This window comes from Nanorana parkeri, unplaced genomic scaffold, assembly GCF_000935625.1.
Source record: "Nanorana parkeri isolate BGI_ZX_2015 unplaced genomic scaffold, ASM93562v1 scaffold135, whole genome shotgun sequence".
NCBI classification, from domain to species: Eukaryota; Metazoa; Chordata; class Amphibia; order Anura; family Dicroglossidae; genus Nanorana; species Nanorana parkeri.
The window spans coordinates 292,239-316,489 of record NW_017306403.1 but is presented as its reverse complement, the minus strand read 5'-3'; positions in this window follow the sequence as shown (position 1 = coordinate 316,489).

The window sequence follows — 24,251 nt, the reverse complement described above, 5'->3', positions numbered from 1 at the left end:
AGTGCCCTCTTATATTGGTGGTCAGTGAAGTGCCCTCTTATATTGGTGGTCAGTGAAGTGCCCTCTTATATTGGTGGTCAGTGTAGTGCCCTCTTATATTGGTGGTCAGTGTAGTGCCCTCTTATATTGGTGGTCAGTGAAGTGCCCTCTTATATTGGTGGTCAGTGTAGTGCCCTCTTATATTGGTGGTCAGTGAAGTGCCCTCTTATATTGGTGGTCAGTGAAGTGCCCTCTTATATTGGTGGTCAGTGTAGTGCCCTCTTATATTGGTGGTCAGTGAAGTGCCCTCTTATATTGGTGGTCAGTGAAGTGCTCTCTTATATTGGTGGTCAGTGAAGTGCCCTCTTATATTGGTGGTCAGTGTAACGCCCTCTTATATTGGTGATCAATGTAGTGCTCCCTTGAATTGGTGATCCGTATAGTGCCGCCTACAATGGTGGTTATAGTAATGCTTCCTTATATCGGTGATCATTGGGACGCATGCCCCATTACAGATAGCTTAAAGATGATTGGTGTCAGTGGTTACTGATCTGGAAGGCAGACATTGCTCACAGAACCCCTAGCAACCTCTGAATGAACCCCAGATTTCCCCAGCACCCCGACGGAGGAAAGGTCGCTCTAACCCTTTAACTGTGATTCTTTAGAGTTCTGTTTACTCACGGCTTGTGTGGTGCATGAAATGCGTCAGTCCGTCCTGTGATCACTGAGCTCTTGACACATTGTAACTGAGCACAACAAGCTCCTTTGTATGTTAATCAATACAGCAGAATCGTCAGGTTCACTCATTTTGCTTTCACTCCGCCAGCGAGCAGATAATTTCCACTTAACAACCTCTGCGCTGCATTATTTATACCGCCAATGTCAAGGTCTCTGTGTAAAACAAAGGAAAGGGAAAAAAAAAATACACACTTTAATGTTTACTGTATGTTTGTCTAATTAAAATGACACCGATCTATGGAATTGCTGTTTAATCTCCGGGGGGAAATAGGTGACGTGATCGGAAAGCATGACATAATAGCGCTAGATTTAAAGGAGAACTCCGGGCAAAGAGCAGCCAATCGATAAATAATAACTCTGCACAGTAGAATGCTGCCTGCCTATGCACGCTTTTTGTTTCCGGAATTTGGAGGGAAATGGCAATGCTCCTCAAAGGTTTGTTCAATCATCTGTCCAGAACATTGAAATTATACTATGGCCGTGGTGGGAAGACCAGTTCTGCCCCTGGTCCTGTCTGCAGGCCTTTTGCAGGATATACACTGAGTGGCCAGATTATTATGACCACCCCATCAGTACTTCGTTGGGCCGCCTGGTGACTCCACGAGATGATGAAAGGTGATGTGAGGAATCTGACACGGCACTGTTGCCCTTCTGTTGTCTTGTACCAGTCTTGCCCCTCCCCCGTTCTGCCCTAACATTGACTAGTCGCTGACGGCCACAATTCGCACGTTCAGATCCAGATTTTCGGCTGACAGTCCGGTCTTTAAACTCTTTACAATGAGCCCCTCTTGAACATTTAACGAATTCTGCTGTTTTGCTGATACTCGCTCCATGGCTCCGAGCGCCAACAATCATCCCACGTTCAAAGGCTGTTACATCGCGTTGTTTCCCCGTATCTTCAGAAACAAATCACTTCTACTGTCGTGGTAACCAACCTGCTTCCCTATTTATAATGGTCTGGCCCTCTAGCAACTTCAGCGCCAAATTATAGCTAATTTACCTACAAACGTCAGGTGCAGTGGCGTAACAATCGCCATAGCGACCCAGGCGGCCGCTATGGGGCCCGGGCACAGGGGGGCTCGGCCAGGGCCGCTTGGGTCGCTATGGCATGTGGGGGTGCTGGCTGTCAGACACAGCTCAGCAGCGGCCACGGCGCATTTCCCCTCATAGCCGCTGCGGAGCTGTGTCAGTGACAGCCAGCCGCTGCGGCAGATGAGGGCGGTGTGCGGAAAGGAGGAGGCGGGGCCCGCCTCCTCTTACATCACGGGCCAGCGACCTAAGAGCAGGTGGGACCAGTGATGTAAGAGAAGGCGCGGCCCGTCGATAGCAGAGGAGGCGGGGCCCGGGGCCTGCTTAGATTCTGTATGTCCAGGCGGGCAACTTCCTTCCTGTTTCTTAGGCCACTGCCACAGGTCAGCTTGGACTCTGCAGGCCTGGACGGGCAGGTGGATCAGAGGAGCATGAGAATTTCCTATATACCTCAGCTCCGCCTAGTGGCCAGAATGTTCTGCGAATCTCCTTTGCATAGCCGTTCGCTGAGCGAGTGGTTTATAAATCGCCTCCTATGCGAGCATCTACAGGTGCCTTGATTTGAGGGGACTGAGATCTGACACCCTCGGGGTAATATGGATGTCAGGAAGTGAGATGAGTGATGAACAGCACTGGATCGGTGAGTCTTTGAGGAGCAACTCTAGAGAGTAGGTAAGTATTTTCACAAGAGGCTGGGGGGCTAATTTTTTTGTGTTTGTCCTAGGTGGACTTGGGTTTACCATAAGGTTGCCACCTTTTCTTCCAGCAAAACCCGAACACTCTGAGGATGCACGGACATTTTTTGGGAGAATGAGTCGCGGCTTATTCATATGTAAATAGCACCACCATTAATATGCAAATATCACAGTCGAGACTATTTTCAGTGGGGGGCCAATAGCTCTTATCTTAATTTTGGTTGCCCGTCTTTCGAACTTTTTTGTCCGGGTTTCAGCTGGAATTAAATCCGGACACAGCATTCAAATCCCGGACTGTCCGGTTGAATCCCGCACAGGTGGCATCCCTAGTTTACCAGTCTATAACACACTGTCTAGTCTTGATCAGCTCCAGGATCAGCGACGCCCCGAGGCCGGATGCCACCCAGAGCGGAGAACGGGTGACACCCTGCATTGACGTCATTGCGCACGTGCAGTCATCTAATTGACGCCTGCCAGCGGCCATCTTGGTGATGAACGCCCGCAGAGAGGAGGGGATGTTCATCCGGCGGGATGAGGTGTGCTGCCGGGTCCCCTTCTCTCTCCTGCCACTGTCGGGCTCTCGGTCCATGACCGAGTGCCCGACTTTTTAGACTGTGTCATTTTGGGGTCACCCCTCTAATGGTAACTTTTTGCTGTTGTACCCCTCCTATGGTGTCACCCAGTTGCGGGCTGCACCCTCCCACAGCCTCCTTGTGACGCCGCTGTCCAGGAAACCACTATTACTACAACTAAACGCCTAGCCTGGTGTCAATTTGACTATTTATTTGTATAATTTACATATTCCGAAAAGTTCACAAGATTTCTCCTTTTGATAAACCACTGAAGGGGCCCCACTGAGAAAAACATCAATGGTGAGAGTCCAGGTAACTCTCCGGGCCCCGTTGATAATGAATCACCCTTCAAGCCGCTCTGACAGAGGTCAACGGCGGTCACAGCAGTCATTCCAGCAATTGGCCCAGTAGTATCGAATAATGCCCTGTGATATGTTACCTCTTGGGGGTGAGGGGGGGGGTCTAAAGAGCCCCGGCGGCTCCCAACATAATTACGAAGGCCTTTCCTAGGCATTCATGCCCGGGGATATGAAACCGTCCCAATTGCCTGCAAATTGCCTATCTGATAAGGCCAAGTTATCCCATCATGAAAAAAAAAAAGAAAAAAAAAAGATATTTTCACAAGAGGCTGGGGGGCTAATTTTTTTGTGTTTGTCCTAGGTGGACTTGGGTTTACCATAAGGTTGCCACCTTTTCTTCCAGCAAAACCCGAACACTCTGAGGATGCACGGACATTTTTTGGGAGAATGAGTCGCGGCTTATTCATATGTAAATAGCACCACCATTAATATGCAAATATCACAGTCGAGACTATTTTCAGTGGGGGGCCAATAGCTCTTATCTTAATTTTGGTTGCCCGTCTTTCGAACTTTTTTGTCCGGGTTTCAGCTGGAATTAAATCCGGACACAGCATTCAAATCCCGGACTGTCCGGTTGAATCCCGCACAGGTGGCATCCCTAGTTTACCAGTCTATAACACACTGTCTAGTCTTGATCAGCTCCAGGATCAGCGACGCCCCGAGGCCGGATGCCACCCAGAGCGGAGAACGGGTGACACCCTGCATTGACGTCATTGCGCACGTGCAGTCATCTAATTGACGCCTGCCAGCGGCCATCTTGGTGATGAACGCCCGCAGAGAGGAGGGGATGTTCATCCGGCGGGATGAGGTGTGCTGCCGGGTCCCCTTCTCTCTCCTGCCACTGTCGGGCTCTCGGTCCATGACCGAGTGCCCGACTTTTTAGACTGTGTCATTTTGGGGTCACCCCTCTAATGGTAACTTTTTGCTGTTGTACCCCTCCTATGGTGTCACCCAGTTGCGGGCTGCACCCTCCCACAGCCTCCTTGTGACGCCGCTGTCCAGGAAACCACTATTACTACAACTAAACGCCTAGCCTGGTGTCAATTTGACTATTTATTTGTATAATTTACATATTCCGAAAAGTTCACAAGATTTCTCCTTTTGATAAACCACTGAAGGGGCCCCACTGAGAAAAACATCAATGGTGAGAGTCCAGGTAACTCTCCGGGCCCCGTTGATAATGAATCACCCTTCAAGCCGCTCTGACAGAGGTCAACGGCGGTCACAGCAGTCATTCCAGCAATTGGCCCAGTAGTATCGAATAATGCCCTGTGATATGTTACCTCTTGGGGGTGAGGGGGGGGGTCTAAAGAGCCCCGGCGGCTCCCAACATAATTACGAAGGCCTTTCCTAGGCATTCATGCCCGGGGATATGAAACCGTCCCAATTGCCTGCAAATTGCCTATCTGATAAGGCCAAGTTATCCCATCATGAAAAAAAAAAAGAAAAAAAAAAGATCTTCCGTGCGTTCCCCGGGACCGCATTAGGCAAATAACAAGCTCGGTCGGAGTGACATCTACAATTACTTCTCTTCCAGCGCATATTTGAATAGCGCAGTCCGCAAGGGCCAAGGTCTACTCCCCCATTATCGTACCTGACAGATGAATACGCTACATATGTTTACAGTGATAGATTATATATGTACATTTTTTTTTTCTGATCACTGTAGATGACGGTAACCATGGCGATGTGTCAGCCAGGAGATGGCTTCTCGGGGAACGGAGGCCTGAACGCTTTTCCGCTGGCCCCCAAGTTAATGTCAGCGAGAATGTTAACAGAACTGTCTGAAGGTATAGGCAGCCCTGTAGCACTAATGAGGGGAATAGATTGCCGAGGCTGTTAATTAAGATCATTAAGCACTCTTTGGAAAATTACTGATGATTGGACGGCTGCACACCCCCCCACCTCTCTCTCTCTCTCTTTAATAAACAGCGGTGATTTTCAGGATGAAATGCGAACGTGGCTCGCCTTTAATTTAAAAAAATGATACATTGTACAGTAAAAGAGGTTACATTTTCTTCTTCCCTTTGAAAACCCTGTTGATCCTGCCAAGGCCCCCCTCTGCAGGTCATTTCCTGTCATTTCCTATTAGAGGGTGACAACATCGATAGGGTTCCCCTTAAGAAATGGTCGCATTGTCACCCGTACATCAGCCAAAGAATTCAACACAACATGCATAATAGGGTTAGTTCCTTTGACGGACAAGCTCTTGGCCCCGCCCAGCCACACCCACTTTTGTTCCATGCAAGTTGGCACACTGCATTATAAACCCCCCAGTGCCATGGGTGGTAGCAGCCAATAGCAGGCAGCTGATATACATAAGGAGAAAGGGAACTTGGGTAGTGTGGTTTATCCATAGCTGCTTGTGTGCCACCCAATGAGCTGCAGAGGGGGGGGGGGGGGGGGAGGGGGAATTCCTAGCTCGACTTAAGCAAAGGGGCGGGATGCAGTGACATAATTGACCTTATATGGCTACAGGTCTATATTTGGTATTTGGCTATTTAAGGTAAATGATGTCAGCACAAGCATCCAGCCCCTTTGTCTAAATACAGATGGGTAATGCACAGCTCGCAGCTGATTGGGTAGAAGTGCCCATGGAACTTCTATGTTTGGAGACCAAACTTGGGGTAACAGCACGGAAGAACAATTAGGAGACCCTATAGCAGGAAGCACCCGAACAAGGACTTTCATGGCAGGATCGCCAGGGATTTTTTTTAATGAAATCTGCAGATTAAAAAAAAAATTAAACAATGTTTGAAATGTAATTTTTTATAAGGTTTTAGTGATGTTGTTTACCTATATTTAAAGGAGAACTATGAGGTGAGTAATTTTCACTCACCTCATAGTTCTAGCCGACTTGTGACAATGAGACTGTCACAGGTCGGCTCAGTAGATCGGGAGGTGAGCGAACACATACCGGCGTTCGCTCACCTCTCGATCCTGTCACGGCTCTCTGCCGTGACAGGGGGAGGGGCTGGATCCCCCTCTCCCCGCTCCAATCCGCCAGCGCTGACTGGCGGAACGGACGGGGGAGGGGGCGGGTACAGCTGGCTCTGCCTCTAGATAGGCAAAGCCAGCTGTCAGTCACGCAGCTGCAGCGTCTTAGTATACCGCGAGCAGCTGCTCACGGTATACTGAGCCTAGGGTGACGGGAGGACGCTAGTTTGTGTCCTCCCGTTACCCTAAGGAGAACTATGGGGAAAAGACTTAACCCCATAGTTCTCCTTTAAGAATATTGAGATTCTGGCCTAAGCCCCATAGTGACTGGTTCTCTTTAAGCAGGAATCCATTCTTAGATTTCAGCAAGGTATTTCGGGAAACTTTCCCGTTATAGCGGGCAAGCACTTGTCCCATCCCCCCGTTATAGCATTTACATGGAGTTTGTCAGCGTTTATGTGTTCCAAAATGTTCGAAAATCCAAAATCATGCGGCTTGGTTCATTGGCCCCCTCACCAAGGCGGACCCGTGACACACACGACGTCGGTTAGGGACGTCAGGGACTAACGCTGAATCTGCTCGCGCTAAACAAATATAATAATTTTAATGAGTAATTGATTTGCTCTCGACCTGTTACATTCCGAAATCTTTCATAATACACTTAACAAGCTATTGGGGGGGAAAAAAAGAAATAAAAAATAAAACTTCGAGCAACTGGAACCCCGCCAGCGAATCCTTGTAGCTGCGAAGCATAATCTGTAATTAAGCTAATTTTGCGATATTTGTGTCTTGGCGGCTTTGTTTCTGTGTTGTATGTATAATTCTTGATTGGAACATTCTCTTTTCCTTTGTGGAGGACCAAATCCAATCAAGGATGCACCAATTAAGAAATAATGAACAAGGATTGTTTTGGTCTGTAAGCCACGGTGGCCATATTCCCCTCTCCAATTGGTTAGAACAATGCGGGCTTAATTTCACACAAAAGGCGGCGGTTTAATGCGAGGACGGGATTAAGACGAGGGGGATCGGGTGAAGGGGGCAAGGGGCTTTCGGGATGCCGGCTATTTAGAAGAGGGGAAGGAGTTCTGGTATCTGGAACAATAACTGAGACGTAAATTGTGACTAGCAGTGTATGGCATTGTAGTGGCGATAGTTCGGCCAATTACACCGTGCGTTAAAGTGTACCGGCTGTGCCCAGGCCATAGACATTAAAGGAAGTGCACATTCCTAACAATCAGTAAGGCCTCGTCCACACCATCCTTAGTGCTCTGGCCCGATTGTGGACGGAATGTACTGGATCGCTCAGTTTGTTTTGGTTCTGGATGGGGCCATTCACTTCACTGCACCGCCACGCCCTCCAGCCGCAATGTGGTTGGCCGCATGGGAACGCAAGGCACATCAATGCCTGCGGTCCGGTGAGGAAAAATGGTGCAAGCGCTACTTTTTCTGACCGGATCGGACCGTACTGCAAGCATTGATGTGCCTTGCATTCCCGTGCAGACGTTCGCAATGTGGCCGGAGGGCGTGGCTGCGGTGCCATTCACTTCAGCGCATCCATGCCTCTTCAAATGACCTTCTGCTTTCCAGCTCCCTCATCAACTCCTCCCATGCTCTCCCCCAGGATTTCACTAGAGCCTCTCCCATCCTATGGAACTCTCTACCCCAACCTGTCCGTCTATCTCCCACTCTGACTGCCTTTAGGCGATCCCTTAAGACTCATCTCTTCAGGGAAGCCGATCCCACCTCAACCTAACCACTCAACCATCACGTTCTCATACAATTCATCCCCACACAGCTACCTCCTCATATATCACTTCCCCCTCCCTTTTAGATTGTAAGCTCTCAGGGGCAGGGCCCTCCTTACCATCTTGTCTTGAATTGTTATTGTAATGTCTTCCTTATATTGCAAAGCGCTTCGCAAACTGTTGGCGCTATATACATCCTGTATAATAATAATAATAATATGTAGTGTTGAACAATGTAACATTATCATTGCCTGCTGGAAGCAATGCATGATGGGCTATGTAGTCTGGAAAAATTGAGATTGCATTACTTCAAGAGACGCAAAGCACACTGGGAATCCGGGAAGTTGGTGGAAGTGATGGGCAGACGGAAGGCAGCACTCACCATATAAAAGGGATTTGTTTCAAGTAAGCTTTGATTGTATTATCTAAAACAACTCTACTATGTATTCCTATCACACTGCTGATAAAAGAATGTATTAATTTGGAATTTATTACAATTATTGTAATAAATAGAATTTATTACAATAATTATATTATTGTAACAATGTTATAATATTGTAATAATATTATTGTCCTATTAAATCAGATTACATTTCAGCTTTAAGTGTTACATGAATTTTTAGGGCTATTACATGCAGATCGAAGGGCAGGAAAACGCAATATATGAAAAATGACAACAGTCAGAACGAGCTTGTCAGATAGAGAAAAAGAGAGGCAGGCAGGAGCCGCAGCAACACTCCCCCCTACACGGCATCCATGACGAGAGATGAAAGGGTTAAGGTGTACATTTCTTAAGATGAAGTGCCAGACGCGTCCATTCTACGTGTTGTCAGCAACCGCTCCAACGTTGACACATTGTAAAGACGTCTAATATTAGCCTGTCAGTAATATCCTCCTCGGCTCTCAGCTGATGTGCTGATCAATAAAATCTCCCAGCCACACTATTCTATTATTTATCCCGGTGCACCCCCTCTCCCCCCCACCCCATACCAGCTCCTGCATTTCCTGGATGGAGAGCGACAGCGAGTAACGCGGCATGTCAGCCCTGCAGGCCAACTTTTTAATTCCCAACTTGTTATCGCAGGTTCCGGGGACATTGTGATGTCTGTGTTTGGTGGTCTGTGGGTGGCACACAAAGCTCCCCTGCAATGGGGTAGGAAAAGGGTGCAGTTTTGCCCGGGGTCTTTGCCCCAGGTGGGGAAGGTGCGGAGCCATTTTAACCCACCTCTCTGCTGCCTGAAATAAAAGGTAAACTTACAACATACCTAACAACATCATGGTCCCAGATACCAGGATGTTATTAACCCCACCCACAGCGCGCATCTTGTTCACCCATTTGGATGCGTCCAAATCACGCACACTTTACGGGTTGATCGCACCCAGATCCCATTTCTAAATGTGCAGGGACTGCCCTCATTCCCACTTTACAGGTTGGCCCCGCCTAGTTCCCATCTCTAAATATGCAGGGACTGCCTATCATTCCCATTTTACCGGTTGGTCCTGCCCAGATCCCACCTCTAAATATGCGGGAACTGCCCATCACGCCCACTTTACAGGTTGGTCCCGCTCAGATCCCACCTCTAAATATACATGGACTGCCTATCCTTCCCACTTTACAGGTTGGTCCCACGCAGATCCCACCTCTTTATATGTGGGGACTGCCCATCATTCCCACTTTACAGGTTGGTCCTGCCCAGATCCCATCTCTAAATATGCGGGAACTGCCTATCATTCCCAGTTTACAGGTTGCTCACACCCAGATCCCACCTCTAAATATGCGGGAACTGCCCAACACGTCCACTTTACAGGTTGGTCCCTCGCAGATCCCGCCTTTCCATATGTGGGGACTGCCGATCATTCCCACTTTTCAGGTTTGTCCCACCTATTTGCCACCTCTAAATATGTGGTGACTGCCAATCACTCCTACTTTACGGGTTGGTCCCACCCAGATCCCGTCTCTAAATACGCGTGGAGCTCAGACTCGCGGCTCTGATCCCAACAATACCTTTATAAGTATCTGGGTATCTGCGGTACCTCAAATGAGGTTGATGCTGTGATCCCAGGACATGGCCTGGAACAGAGCACAGAGGGCCGTCCTACCAAATCCAGGAGTGTTGACATGTACGCACTCCGCCACATATACTTATTCTGCAAGTACAAAGAAAATTTGTGTTGATCCTGCCAGAATTTCAGCATCCTTGTAACATCCTATCCACTAATCTCAAAAATGAGTCAGCTTTTTCAGCCATCATCTGTGAATTGCAATCAGCTCACACCGGTGTAATGGAGATAAGGAGAGGCGGAGGTGACTGTAGTCCAAATCAAGAGTGCAGCCTAGGGTGACGGAGCTGCTCCTCCATAGATACAGTGCAGTAAGTGAGCCTAGCCACCCTAGGACAGGAAGTGTGTTACTGGAGGGATCACCAGGTAAGCATTGTCAACCTTGGGACAGGAAGTGTGTTACTGGAGGGATCACCAGGTGAGCGTTGTCAACCTTGGGACAGGACGTGTGTTACTGGGGGGATCACCAGGTAAGCGTTGTCAACCTTGGGACAGGACGTGTGTTACTGGGGGGATCACCAGGTAAGCGTTGTCAACCTTTGGACAGGAAGTGTGTTACTGGGGGGATCACCAGGTAAGCGTTGTCAACCTTTGGACAGGACGTGTGTTACTGGAGGGATCACCAGGTAAGCGTTGTCAACCTTGGGACAGGACGTGTGTTACTGGGGGGGATCACCAGGTAAGCGTTGTCAACCTTGGGACAGGACGTGTGTTACTGGGGGGATCACCAGGTAAGCGTTGTCAACCTTTGGACAGGAAGTGTGTTACTGGGGGGATCACCAGGTAAGCGTTGTCAACCTTTGGACAGGACGTGTGTTACTGGAGGGATCACCAGGTAAGCGTTGTCAACCTTTGGACAGGAAGTGTGTTACTGGAGGGATCTCCAGGTGAGCGCTGTCACCACAGACAGGAAGTGTGTTACTGGAGGGATCACCAGGTGAAAATTAAGAAAAAAACCCCGAATGCAGCCACCACATCTGAGGACTGGTAAGCTGCAACTTGTTTTTTTGGGTCATTATACATATTTAAAGGAAACGTAGGCCACCCATATCAACCAATCAATAAATGGATCATTCTGATTGGTTACTTTGGACTCCTCCACTTTGCATATGCCTGGGTTATTTCCTCACTCGCTCCAACAGTAGAAGGAAATGAAGATCCCGCGTTCCGATCTTTCCTTTTGTTTCCTCGGGATTTGAAAGAAGAGCTTGTTTTCCTTTGAAGAGTGCAATACACATGTTGTTACCAGCCAGGATTCCTTGTTCGCCCTGTAAATTATATCGTCTGCGTTTCAAGCGGCAGAGCCATAGGGACGGGAGAGCCGCAATCCGCAGATCACAAGGCCGAGGCGGGAAAAAAATATCACGGCAGGAACATTTCCAATGAGGAGACTCAAAGGGGAAGAAAATATCAAATCAAAACTTCCTACATATGGAGCTCATAATATACAACTACATGTGCATAATAAATAATACATTCTAATAACATAATAATAAAATAACATAATAAAACATAATAAATTCTCATAAATGCACCAGAAAGGAAATTTTTGATACAATGCATCGCTGTGAATCATCCATTTGAGGGCTCATACATGACCATTGACAGCATTCCTCTATGGCAGGGGTAGCCAAACTTTGGGCCCCCCAGCTGTGCATTGCAAGGCTCTGACAGTCACAGGCATCACTTTTGGAGGCAAATGCATGATGGGATTTGTGGTTTCACCAAAGCCGGAGGGTCAGAGTTTGCCTACTCCTGCCTTGTGTGATCATTCAGCAACAAATCAGAACACTGCAGACCTTGTGTTTTAAAGCCTAACTGAACATATAAACAGGGGCGTCCCGAGGCTGGGTGACACCCGGAGCGGTAACCGAGTGTCACCCCACCGAGACGTCACTGCGCACGCGCGGCAGTATTCTAATACTTGGTGATGGACACCGGCAGAGAGAGGAGGGGACAGTCAACCGGCGGGATAAGGTATGCCGTCGGGTCCCCTCCTCTATCCTGATACTTCAGAGGGGGGTGACACCAAAATGACTGTGAGTCATTTTGGTGTCACCCCTCCAATGGTGTCACCCGGGTGCGGGCCGCACCCCCCTTGTGACGCTACTGCATATCTACTCATATCTGCTATCTACTCAGGCTGTGGCTGATTTTTAAAGAAAACCAAATGTAAGCTGCACCTGGAATGTGTTTAGCTGATTTCATTTATATGCAGTAGCGTCACAAGGGGGGTGCGGCCCGCACCCGGGTGACACCATTGGAGGGGTGACACCAAAAGGACTGACAGTCATTTTGATGTCACCCCCTATGAAATGTCGGGCACTCGGTCACGAACCGAGAGCCCAACAGTGTCAGGAGAGAGGAGGGGACCCGGCAGCATACCTCATCCTGCCGGGTGAAAGTCCCATCCTCTCTCTGCCGGCGTCCATCACCAAGAGACGTCAATAAGACGGCCGCGCATGTGTGACATCACGGCAGGGTATCACCTGGTATCCGCTCCAGGTGACACGCAGCCTCGGGACGCCCGTGGGGTCGCTGCAAGGGTATTTTTTCAGAAAATTTCCGGAATTCCCGGAGTTTGGCTTTAAACAGAAATCTCTCCTTGTCGGTTCACGTAAGGCTGAAGAATTTCCAGGTCACAGTGACTCTCTGCCGCGTGTTATACATCCATTGTGCATGCCGATTCATTTTAATTCCGGTCCCATTGTGCAGCACAATCTGCCCCCTCTCCTCGCTGCCTCTTGCGCTGATTGTACGCCGATAAATTCGGCATAGCCGGCAGCCCCACAATACATCCCAACAATGTCTTGCGCTTATCCAATCCGGAGATTACCGTTCCGCCAAATACGCTGAAATAGAACCCACTGCTTTCTAATCCGCCGTTTGTTTTGGTATCATTTGTAGCGGCATTGTGATGCGGCGCCCCATTCTCTGCCCGTAATTGCGCCTATCACAACTCATAATGGATACATAAAACACGACTCTCACTTCTCGCCTGGTTTTCTTTTTTTTTTCTCTTTTTTTATATAACTGTTGAATGATAAAGAAGTCGAATTTCCCCCATAAACTGCGGCGTTCGCGAATGAGCGACCGGGAATACGGGGTATAATGAGCGCCGAGAATGGCTTAGCGCTGATTGTGTGAAAATAAAAAAAGAAATAACAAAAACATCGGCCGTAGAACGGTACGGGGAAAGCGGCGCGCTTTAGCTGACGAGGCAGTGACATTGTATCGCAGCGTGGAAATAAAAAAAATGGCTTAGAGCTTAAATCTGGCTGCTACAAAGAAGCAAAGGAGGCTGCGGAGGGAGCAGGAAATATACGAGGGTTTAGTAATGATTGGGGAGCGCTTCGGGGGTCAGTGTAGTCAAATATACAGCTGACGCACGTACATCATTATCTGCCCACCCCTTCTGTGCCAGGGCATAAGATGGGTGACAACAGAGACAAACAATTCTGCAAAGTCTGTGCCACAACATGGTACACTCTGAGTTCTCCTGTGAATGAGTAAGGGGTAGTTGTTACCACTATTCATTCACCAAATACAGTGAAATAGTAAACAAACACACCACACCGTATAAAAAGTCCTTTATTTGAAAAAAAAAACAAAAAACAACAGTTTTTGACAATCTCTTTATTAAAAAAAAAATTTCAATCAATGTAATCCACAAGCCAATCCCGTCATCCAGCGATGCAGACCCTCGACAATCATGATGGGCAACAGCCACCGACTCGCCTAAAGAAAAAATCCCCGTGGCCAAAACCGATCCCAACCAACACCGGCCGAAAAATGAGAGCGGAGCACAGTCCTGACTTCATAGGACCTGTTCCGCTCCTTTTGTTTGCATTCCATTAGGGGGACCGAGAGTAGGGTTGCCACCTGTCCGGGATTCAATCGGACAGTCCGTTTATCCAAATTGATTGCGCTAGGAAGATAAATAAATATATATACAATGCCAGCTGCAACAATGTGTATCAATGTGATCAAATGTGAGCTAAGTATTTTGCGCTTAAACCAAGCGGAACATACTTAGATCACATTCAACTGGACAGTCCGGGTTTTGAATACTGTGTCCAGGTTTCATGGCTACTCAAACCCAGACACGAGTTGATCGGCCGCTGTGGAATTTTATTGATCATTTCTGATCAGATGAATGGATATCTGCATGTGTGTTAGACAATCAATGAGCAAAGACTGGCTGCAGCGGAGTCAGAACTGCTATTATTACATATTATTAGACGTGCGATTCGTTTCGGAAAGATTCGTTATTCGGACAAATTTTTGCTATTCGGAGAGTCGAATGTATCCGAATCTCAGAATGACAGAAATGACGAATGAAAACTAATTAGAATTTCCGAAAACTCGTTAGCGGCAGTCTGGACGAATTTTCGTTGCAGCAAAGTGACATTATGCCCCCCCCCCCCCCCCCAACAATTAATACCAGACCGTTTAAGTCTGGTAGGAATGTTAGGAGGGATCCCTCAAGTTAAAAAACAAAACAAACAAAAAGTGTGTGGGGTCCAAAATCCATACCAGGCCTCTTAGGTCTGGTAGGAATTGCTTAGGTCTGGTAGGAATTGTAAGGGGAACCCCACCCGCAAAAGATGGGGGAAAAATCCTACCAGACCCTTGGTCCGAGCAGGGCAGGAATGGTCTGAGGGCAGGGGGGCTTATTTGCATCAGGGTACCCCTTTAATTAAGGGGCACCCAGATGCCGCCCCCCCAGCTTTCGAATGAGTAAGAGGTACTTGTACCCCTACCCATTCACTAAAGGGTTCAAATTCAATGTAAATACACAAACCACACTCTTTAAAGGAGAACTATGGGGTCAGGGCTTTTCCCCATAGTTCTCCTAAGGGTAATGGGAGGACACAAACTAGTGTCCTCCCGTCACCCTAAGCTCAGTATATAGAGAGCTACAGCTCGCAGTATACTGAGACGCCGCAGCCGGGACGGATCCCGACATTACTGTCGAGATCCACCCAGCTTTGTGAGTGACAGCTGGCTCTGCCTATCTAGAGGCAGAGCCAGCTGTACCCGCCCTTGCCCCCGTCCGTTCCGCCAGTCAGCGCTGGAGGATCGGACAGGGGAGGGGGGGAATCCCTGCAGGGAACCGTGAGTGACAGTCACTGCTCTCTGCAGGGATAGATCGAGAAGTGAGCGAGCGACGGTATGTGTTCGCTCACTTCCCAATCTACTGAGCCGACCTGTGACAGTTTCATTATCACAGGTCGGCTAGAACTATGAGGCTGAGTGATTTCCACTCACCTCATACTTCTCCTTTAACTCTCTTGCGCAGTCTACGCCCAGCAAAGGCAACGCGTTGGCTTAAACGCCCGACAGCTTGCGAGCCGCCTCGACTAACTGGCAGCAATTATTTTGTTCTCCTTGTCATCCTGTGTACAGCTGCTCCCTCCGCCTATACACAGTGACCAGCTGAGATGCAGCGAGTAAAGGACGCGGCATACCTTCACTGGTAGCCGAAGGACGGAAGGCACGTTGAGCCGCGACGGCCCCCGAGAACAGGTGGATTGTCGCATCCTATAGATTAGAGCTAAATTGCAGCAGCTTTTCATTTGGCGCAAATGACAGCACACGTCGCCGGCACATGAATCCGCCGCGTACAGGCGGAACACACGCTGGGCGAGGTGTGACGGGGCAGCGGAGTGACACATTAAACTCCGCAATGTAAGGATTAATCAGACGAGGAATTGACAGTTGGGGGATGGGGGATGTTTTTCTTTCTTCTACTTTTATTTCCCAGCTGTGTCTGAATTCCCGCTAATAGGAACGTAATCATGCGCCATCGCTAAATGGTTCGCGTTCCTGCCTCGCAGCGTCGGGCTACGTGCCTATCAGGCCCACTGCCCGCATGGAGCTTCTGGGTTCTTGCTGTGTTTGTGCAGATCCGATTACGTTCAGCTAAAGCAGAACTCCGGACAAGAAGAACAAGATAAAGGAACGGCCCGATAGAAGATGATAAGCAAAAACAGCTCCACAATATTCACCTTCAGTCCAGAGATTTCCACCACAGAACTTTTTATCTGTCCCAAGAGAATCATGTTAACCCACTTCCTTTGAGACCAGGTAATCCTGGACCCACCCCCAGCCTGTGGCTGGACAGTGAAAGGAGAAGCAGCACGGTGATGAGCTCATCTCTCTGCCACTCTGCTCTCTCCTCATATCAGCATGTGGCTTGTCAGCATATGAACCGATTGAGTCCTTGTGCAGCTTCTTCTTTTTATAGTCTGCCCTGCTGTACAGGGATTGCAAGAGGCTGATACCAGGTCAGAGTCAGGTTCTTACACGGCTTGGATTTACAAAATACATTTAATAATCTGTTGATAAATACAGAGCTGGTTTATTTGTGTCAGCAACAACAAATGTTTTATTCACAGTGATTATGAAGTTATACATTAACACAAACCTGTGCTTTGGCCGTTCAGCCACTGAAAACAGTTCTCCTTCCTTCCTTTCCCCTGCCTCCCTCCCTTCTTCCCTTTCTTCCTTCCATTTTTTCTTTCTCCCTCCTACCCTTCCTTCCTTCATCTATCCCTTAAGTATCTCTCAACCTTCCCTTTTCTCCTCCATTTTCCTTTTCCTCCTCCTCCCTACTTCCTTCTGTCCTTCACTTTCTTCCTTCCATTTTTAATTCCTCCCTCCTTTCTCTTCCTTCCTTTTCTCCATCTTCTCTTCCTAACTTCTTTGCTTCCTCCTTTCATCCCTTCCTTTCTTTTTTCCTTCAAATCTTCCTCACTTTCTTCCTTTCTGCCCTTTCTTTCTTCCATTCCTACTTCCTCCTTCTCTTCTTTCCCTCTGTTACCTTCCGCTCCTTCTTCCTTTTCTCCCTCCCTTCCCTCTATTAACTTCGTCCTCTTTCCTTCCACCACCTTCTTTCCTTTCCATCCTCCCTTCCCGCTATTACCTTCTTCCACTTTCCTTCCTTTCCTCCCTCACTTCCCTATGATACCTTCCCCCTCCTTTCTTCTTTTCCTCCCGCCCTACCCCCTATTACCTTCCCCCTCCTTTCTTCTTTTCCTCCCGCCCTACCCCCTATTACCTTCCCCCTCCTTCCATTCCCCCCTCCCTTCCTTCCCTCTATTACCTTCTTCCTCTTTCCTTCCTTTCCTCCATCCCTTCCTTCCTTTCTCCCCTCCCTTTCTTACTTCCCAATGATACCTTCCCCCTCATTTCCTCTCTCTCTTCCTTCCCTCTATTACCTTCTACCTCCTTCCTTCCTTCCTTTCCTGCCTCCCTTACTTCCCTCTAATACCTTCTTTCTATTTCATTCCTTTCCTCCTTCCATTCCTTCCCTCTATTACATTCTTCCCCTTTCCTTCCTTTCATCCCCTTCCTTCCATTATCTTACTTCTCCATCCTTCCCTTCCATCCCTCTATTACCTTCTTCCTCTTTCCTTCCTTCGTCACCTGGTCCGTCTCCTTCGGCGTGCATGTGCATACCAGTTTTCTGGGCCGCGACCTGCTAAATGGCAAAACCAGGTTACGCATTCACCTCTATGGGCAATTCCACGACTGCAGCTGCCATGTTTTTCTCCTGATCGGTTCCATTTAAAACAAACAAACCCCCCCCCCCTTTCTTTACCATCCGCCGCCATTAGCAGGACTTGCAGCGAGCAGATCAAAAAACAATTTCTGTTGTTCAAAGCCTTTCTATCTAAACTTTGTCTTGTTACCGTGTAAATTGTTGAATCGTCGGAGCCTCTTTTTGTCTCTTTAATAGCCTGTGCCATTTAACCCCCCCCCCCTCCAACCTGACTTGTTTTCTTTAGTGATTACTGTGCGACTAATGGCGCCGCACAATCGCGCTCAGCTCTCTCCATGGTCCTGAAACCCAAAGCCTTCATTATATCACTTCTTTCTTCCCAGACTAAATGCAGTGATCTCCCCATTTTCTTTGAACTATCTCCTCCTTTACTTAATGTTTCTTGTTAACTGCAAAAGTATTTATAGGCAAGGCCTGCTACAAAAAGATTTAATTAACTTTACAAAAAAAAATACTTTTAACTTTTTTTTTTCTTCTTCTTTTTCTTCTTTCCACGGCCATCTTCTGCTTTGATCTGCACAGTTGCAAGTCTTGGATATTTTTTTTATTTATTTATAAAGTGACGAACGTGGAGAGGGGAGCACGCCATTATCTTGCCAGTTTATAGTTTGTTTGCCGTTATTTATGATTAAGTTGCACAAACATCATTAGGAAATAAAATAGAAAAAAAAGTCGCCTTCAAAGGGGGAAAGTTGTGTAAACGACGTCGAAACTTTACAAGACGCTGCATCCAAAAAAAAAAATGGCGTTTGATTTTGTTCACTTTGAGTTGAGACTTTGCATTTTTCACAGGACTTTTTATTTTTTTTATTTAATGAAACATGGACATTTTTAATGAGTATTAATTAATGTGCGGTTCGCCTTGGTTGACACAGACGGAAACATATGTGGTGCAGGGTGCGCTTAAAGAAGAATTCCGTTAGAAGAAAAATGCCGGTAAAATCGCTTCAGATCCTGCCTATGCGTTAATTTTTTTTTAATTAGTTCCAAGCGCTCCCGCGCTGAAGCTTCGAAATTAAAGAGAATTTGTTACTTCGCCAAATTTAGATTGTTAAAATTGTAATATATTAAAGATATTATTATTAATTTTTTTATTGAGATTTATTTATTAAAAAAATTAGTGATTTATTTAATTATTTGTTTTATTTAACCTTTTTTTAAATAATATTTTTATATTCATCTACGCATCGGTGCAGAGGTGAATCTAAGATAATTGTTTGCTGTTGTTTTTGATTAAGTTGCCTGCATATCATTAGGAAAATGTTTTTTAAAAAAAGTTGCCTTTAAAGTTGCGTAGACGACGCCGAACTTTACAAGATGGCGTTTGATTTTTTTTCACTTTGAGTTGAGACTTCATGCGTTTTCATAAGACTTTTTTTTTTTCCTTCATTAATGAAACATGGGCGTTATAATGAGTATTAATTAATGTGCGGCTCGCCTTGGATGATATAGACGGAAACATATGTGTTGCAGGGTGAACTAAAGAAGAATTCCGTTACAGAAAAAAAAAAGAAATGCCGGTAAAATAATATCAGATCTTGCGTATGTGTTATTTCTTTTTAATTAGTTTAAAGAGCCCCTGTACTGAATTGATGGTGTGAAGAGTGAACTGAGATGAACTCCTGACTGTAATGGTCCAAGGGACCATTCCTTCCTCCCTTTTTTCTTTCTTTTTTTTCTTTCTTGTTCTTTTCTTTACTTCTCCCTCACTCGGCCCATCCAACTTCCTGTACTCCTTTCTTTCTCTTTCCTCCCCCTTCTTTCTTACTTATTTTCTCTCCCCCCGCTACCCCCCTCTCTCTCTCCTCCCCCTCTTTCTTTTTCTCTCTTACTTTCTCTTGCCCTTTCTTTCTCTTTCTTTCTTTTTCCTTCCTTCCTTCCTTCCCTCCATCTTTCTCTCTTAATTTCTCTTGCCCTCCCCCTCTACCTTTCTCACATTTCTGCCTAAACACTTGGTAGGTAACACCGGTGGAAAGTCATTGTATCGCTTCCTATCAATTTGTTTGAGTGGCTGGTACAATAGCGTGCGGGAGATTTCATCATATTTTATCATATCTCTGATGGGCCTCAGACTCTCTCCAGCGCTTCAATCTCATTTCTCCTCTTGTCTCCGTCCCCCGGATGTAGAGCTGTCTGTCTGCGGTCTGCGGTTAGGATGAGGCAAGCATGATACAATTACTGTGCTGCCGGCTTCCAGTCTGGCTTGTCATAAGAAAATGAACTGGATGCAGCTAGCACACACTACACACTTCAGGGGAACACTGCAGAAGAGCAATTCATTTTCCAACACATCATCAATTGCCCTCACAATTACACGTGCGCGGAAAAGTTATGGCTGACATCTGGCGTGCGCTAAGTGCACAAAACAAGACAACCCGATTGCTTTAAGGGCCGGCGCCATCAAACATGTATATTTTTGTCATGCAGATGGCATTCTGGCTTCCCATGTCTCTCAGGAATGCCGGCGGTGAGATTTCCCCACCAGGACTCACAGTTCTGACTCACTGCTGCGGGCCATTATAAAGGCACAATCATGCTACACAGAAAGCTATGGACTGCAGTGGACTGCAGGTCTGAGTCCTGGTGCTTGTGCACCTTGAGTGGCATCAGCACAGCACACAGCCACATACAAGGGCCACATTTGGGTAAAGTGATGGTAAACCCAATAGCTAAAATATCTTAGGGTTAGCTCACACCAGCCACAGTGCGTTCCGGCTCTATTGGGGCTGGTACGCACTGGATCGCGGTGCATTGAACTCCAACCACAGTTCAATCGACTGCACGGGAACATCAATGCCTGCGTTCCTGTGCAGTCAGAAAAAATAGTGCTTGCAGCATTTTTTCTGACCGGACCGCAGGCATTGATGTGCCTTGCGTTCCCGTGCGGCCACGCATTGTGGCTGCATAGTGTGGCTGCGGTGCCATTCACTTCAATGCACCACCACGCCCCCTCCGACCCCAACACAAAGTGAGCCGGCCGCAATGCGATCCAGTGCCAGTTCCAGACCAGAATCGGGCTGGAACGCACTGTGGCTGGTGTGAACTACCCAGATAGCAAGTAATTGAGCTGCAAGTTTGAAAATGACTTGCTAAACTTTTGCAGACTTGCCAAGCTTCACAATTTTGTTGCACAATTACATCAAGTCTGCATTGCAAGTCTCCAGGCCAGCGAGCTTGCAGAGCTTTTGCTAGGACCTGCAGGACTCTTGCTGTAGACTTGCTAAGAAAATTTGCTTCAAATTCAAAAAGTGTCGCCTAGAACTTGTGCTGCGAGTGTTCTGCAAGTCTACAACTTGCCAGGAATGTGTGCAACAAGTTAACAAGAATTACAATTTAACCCTGCCACAAGTTTGTGGCAAGTTATCCTTGCTATCTGGGTAGCCCTCAAAGACCTTTAACGTGGGAGGAAGGAAGGACGCCCGTGTTGCCTAGTTCACAATAGGAGCGCCAGGGGTCAAACCAAATTCAGTTTTTATATTTAAGCCTCCCCCCCCCCACCGGTCATACCTGACGGAGTGGGTGAAGGAAACTATTTTACAGCACGCTCGGCTCCATTCTCATGTAGATTTCTTCTTTCATTTCCCTCCTCGCTGGAAAGCAAAAAGCAAAAAATTGTCATGGAGACAAAGTCTACATCTGACCATCTGAACGGCTTTAACTTGGCTCTCGCAGGTTGGCGTAGCCTGTAAAACATCCCTGCTGACCTCATCAAGCGCGGTGCCCGGGTATATATACGGCAAAGCTATCTCTACAGCCGGCTTAGGCGTTATCTGGGGCTTGTCACGGCACTTTTTGAAAGCCGACTTTCCAATTAAATTAAAGCTTTAGCTCTGCAAAGTGAATCTTTTTTTTCCCCTTTTCAAATCACCCTCATTACCCAGCTCCGGAATATAAGGGGATTGCTCTAGGTTTCTACATTCAAGGAAACTATTATATGATGACGGACAGGACCCGGTAAATGATTATAATGGTGAAGATGTCTAGTTTTCCATTTGTATGACCGGCGGTATGATGAAAAGCTACGGAGCCCCGGACTGTCTAATAGAAAACCTCTGATTGTCCTGGACTTGTGATCTGCTCATTTTGAAATAAAACTGGGTGAAAGTGTAACTTTTTTTTACTTCTTATGAGCCTAAGGCCTCATTCACACTGCTGAGAGCCGGCCCGTACAGATCCGTGCGGAGTGCAGGGCCGTATCGGGCCGCTGCCGGGAAGGACAGGTGCTGCGTGTGATTGTATGCAGCAGTCTGTTCTTCTCTATGGGAGTACGCGGCCGTATGCTGCCCTACGCTCACCCAAACTGCACATCCGTGCGGGTGCCTGTACTCGGACAGAGACAGGAGCCGCACCCGCACAAGAACAGGCTGCTGCGTGCAATCACACGCAGCACCTGTCCTTGCCAGGAACGGCCCGATACGGCCGTGCACGCCACACGGATCTGTACGGGCCGGCTCTTAGCAGTGTGAATGAGGCCTTATAGAGGCTCTAGCAATGACCAGTGGGCAACAAAGTGGCTTAGTAGTTAGCACTGAGGGTCTCCGGTTCAAATCCCAGCCAGGACACTATATGCATGGAGTTTGCATGTTCTGCCTGTGACAAGGAGTAGCTGTCATGATGGAACACTCAAAACTCATAGGCCTGTATTCCCAGCAACGTTTGTACCACCATACCTTTAGGAATAAAACAAAACTAAAGCCAAAACTTTTGGGGCTTTAGTTCTCTTTTGGGTCACAGAAGTACATTTACTAATATATACTTGTGACCCAAACTCACTGCTGACAGCGCAGAGCCTTGCTGTAGCCAGGAAGGATCCCGAGCATATTTTTGGAATCCATCCAGCTGCCTGATTGACAACTGGTTCTGCCTCTCTAGAGCCAAAGCCAGCTGTGCTCACCCCCTCCCCAGTCTGTCCCTCCAATGAGCACTGGAGGAACAATGAGAGGGGAAGGGGGATAGGAACATCCCCCACCCCTGTCTGCCAATCCTTCCACTGGCTTCCAATAGCCTAAAGGATCAAATTCAAAATATTAACAATCACTTACAAAGCCGTCCACAACTCTGCCCCCGGATATATCTCAAACCTGGTCTCAGAGTATCACCCTAACCGTCCCCTCCGCTCTTCAAAAGACCTCCTGCTTTCCAGCTCTCTCGTCAACTCCTACCACGCTCGCCTCCAGGACTTCACTAGAGTCTCTCCTATCCTTTGGAACTCTTTACCCCAACCTGTCCGTCTGTCTCCCACTCTGACTGCCTTTAGGCGATCCCTTAAGACTCATCTCTTCAAAGAAGCTTTTCCCCCTTCAACCTCACCACTGAACTATCACTTGCTCAAACAATCCATTTTAGATTGTAAGCCCTCAGGGGCAGGGCCCTCCTTACCATCTTGTCTTGAATTGTATTGTGATTGTAATGTCTTCCTTATATTGTAAACCGCTGCGCAAACTGTTGGTGCTATAATAATAATAATAATAATAATTTGTGTAATGTTTATGTCTATTATGATTAAGTTAACTATTAGATACAAATAAAGTTTAAATAAAAAAATGGAGGTTTTCTGAACAGTTGTACTGTTGCTGTATATTGTAACAGGAATTTAAAGTGACACTAAACTAAGGAGCTAAATCCTAAAAATACATTCAAGTACCTGTTTTCTTAAGTTGTGATTGTTTTCTTAGGTGATGCTCCAGTTTCATACAACCCCAGCACAGGTGCAGATGAAAACAGGTGCAAAAAAAACGTGCAGTTGAAAAAATTGTGCAGGCTCAGGTGAAAACAGGGGCACATGGTGAAAGACAGATTTGCACATTTAAAAAAATGATCTAAGAGGCTAAAACTGTCGCAATTGCTTTGATAAATCCCCCCCACTGTTGTTAATAGTTAAAGGAGAACTGTGGGGTTAAGGCTTTTCCCCATAGTTCTCTTTAGGGTAACGACAGGAAACAAGAAGAAGATCGGATTAAGAGACATGATTTAAGGTAAGTGCTGACATTAACATGGGGGGGGGGGGGAATTTTTTTTTATCCTTTAATGTCACTTTAAGGTACATGAATAAATTTTTAAGATTTTACTCCTGAGTTTAATGGGACTTTAAATACCACAAAAGAAAGCTCGGCCTGTCTAAAATAATGATGTCTTGGGTGTAGTGTCACCTGACCGAGTAATTGTCAGTCCTACTGTCACAGCGCTGAAAACTGAAAGCTGGCCTGGCAATGAAGAGGCATTACAAGCTGGTACTCGAGTGGTTAATAAAGAACACTTGCCTCTATTGCTCGCCATATCTATGTGAACCCCTCCCAGCCATCTATCTTTTTTTTTTCAATCCGAACCCATCCTGAACAATAATTACCCTGATTACATCCTATACGGCGAAGTTAAAGTGCTTAATCTTTGCATTCAACAAATTTATGTCGCAATTGTGCAGTTCTATGGGAATTACCCCTAATGAGGGGACGTGAGACATCACCGTTCCTGCAGAAATTACAGAGTCTTTAATCATTATTTTTAAGCGTTTAATAAAGAGACAGTTTCACCGAAGAGATATTTCAATCGGGTGTTTTTTTGGGGGGGGG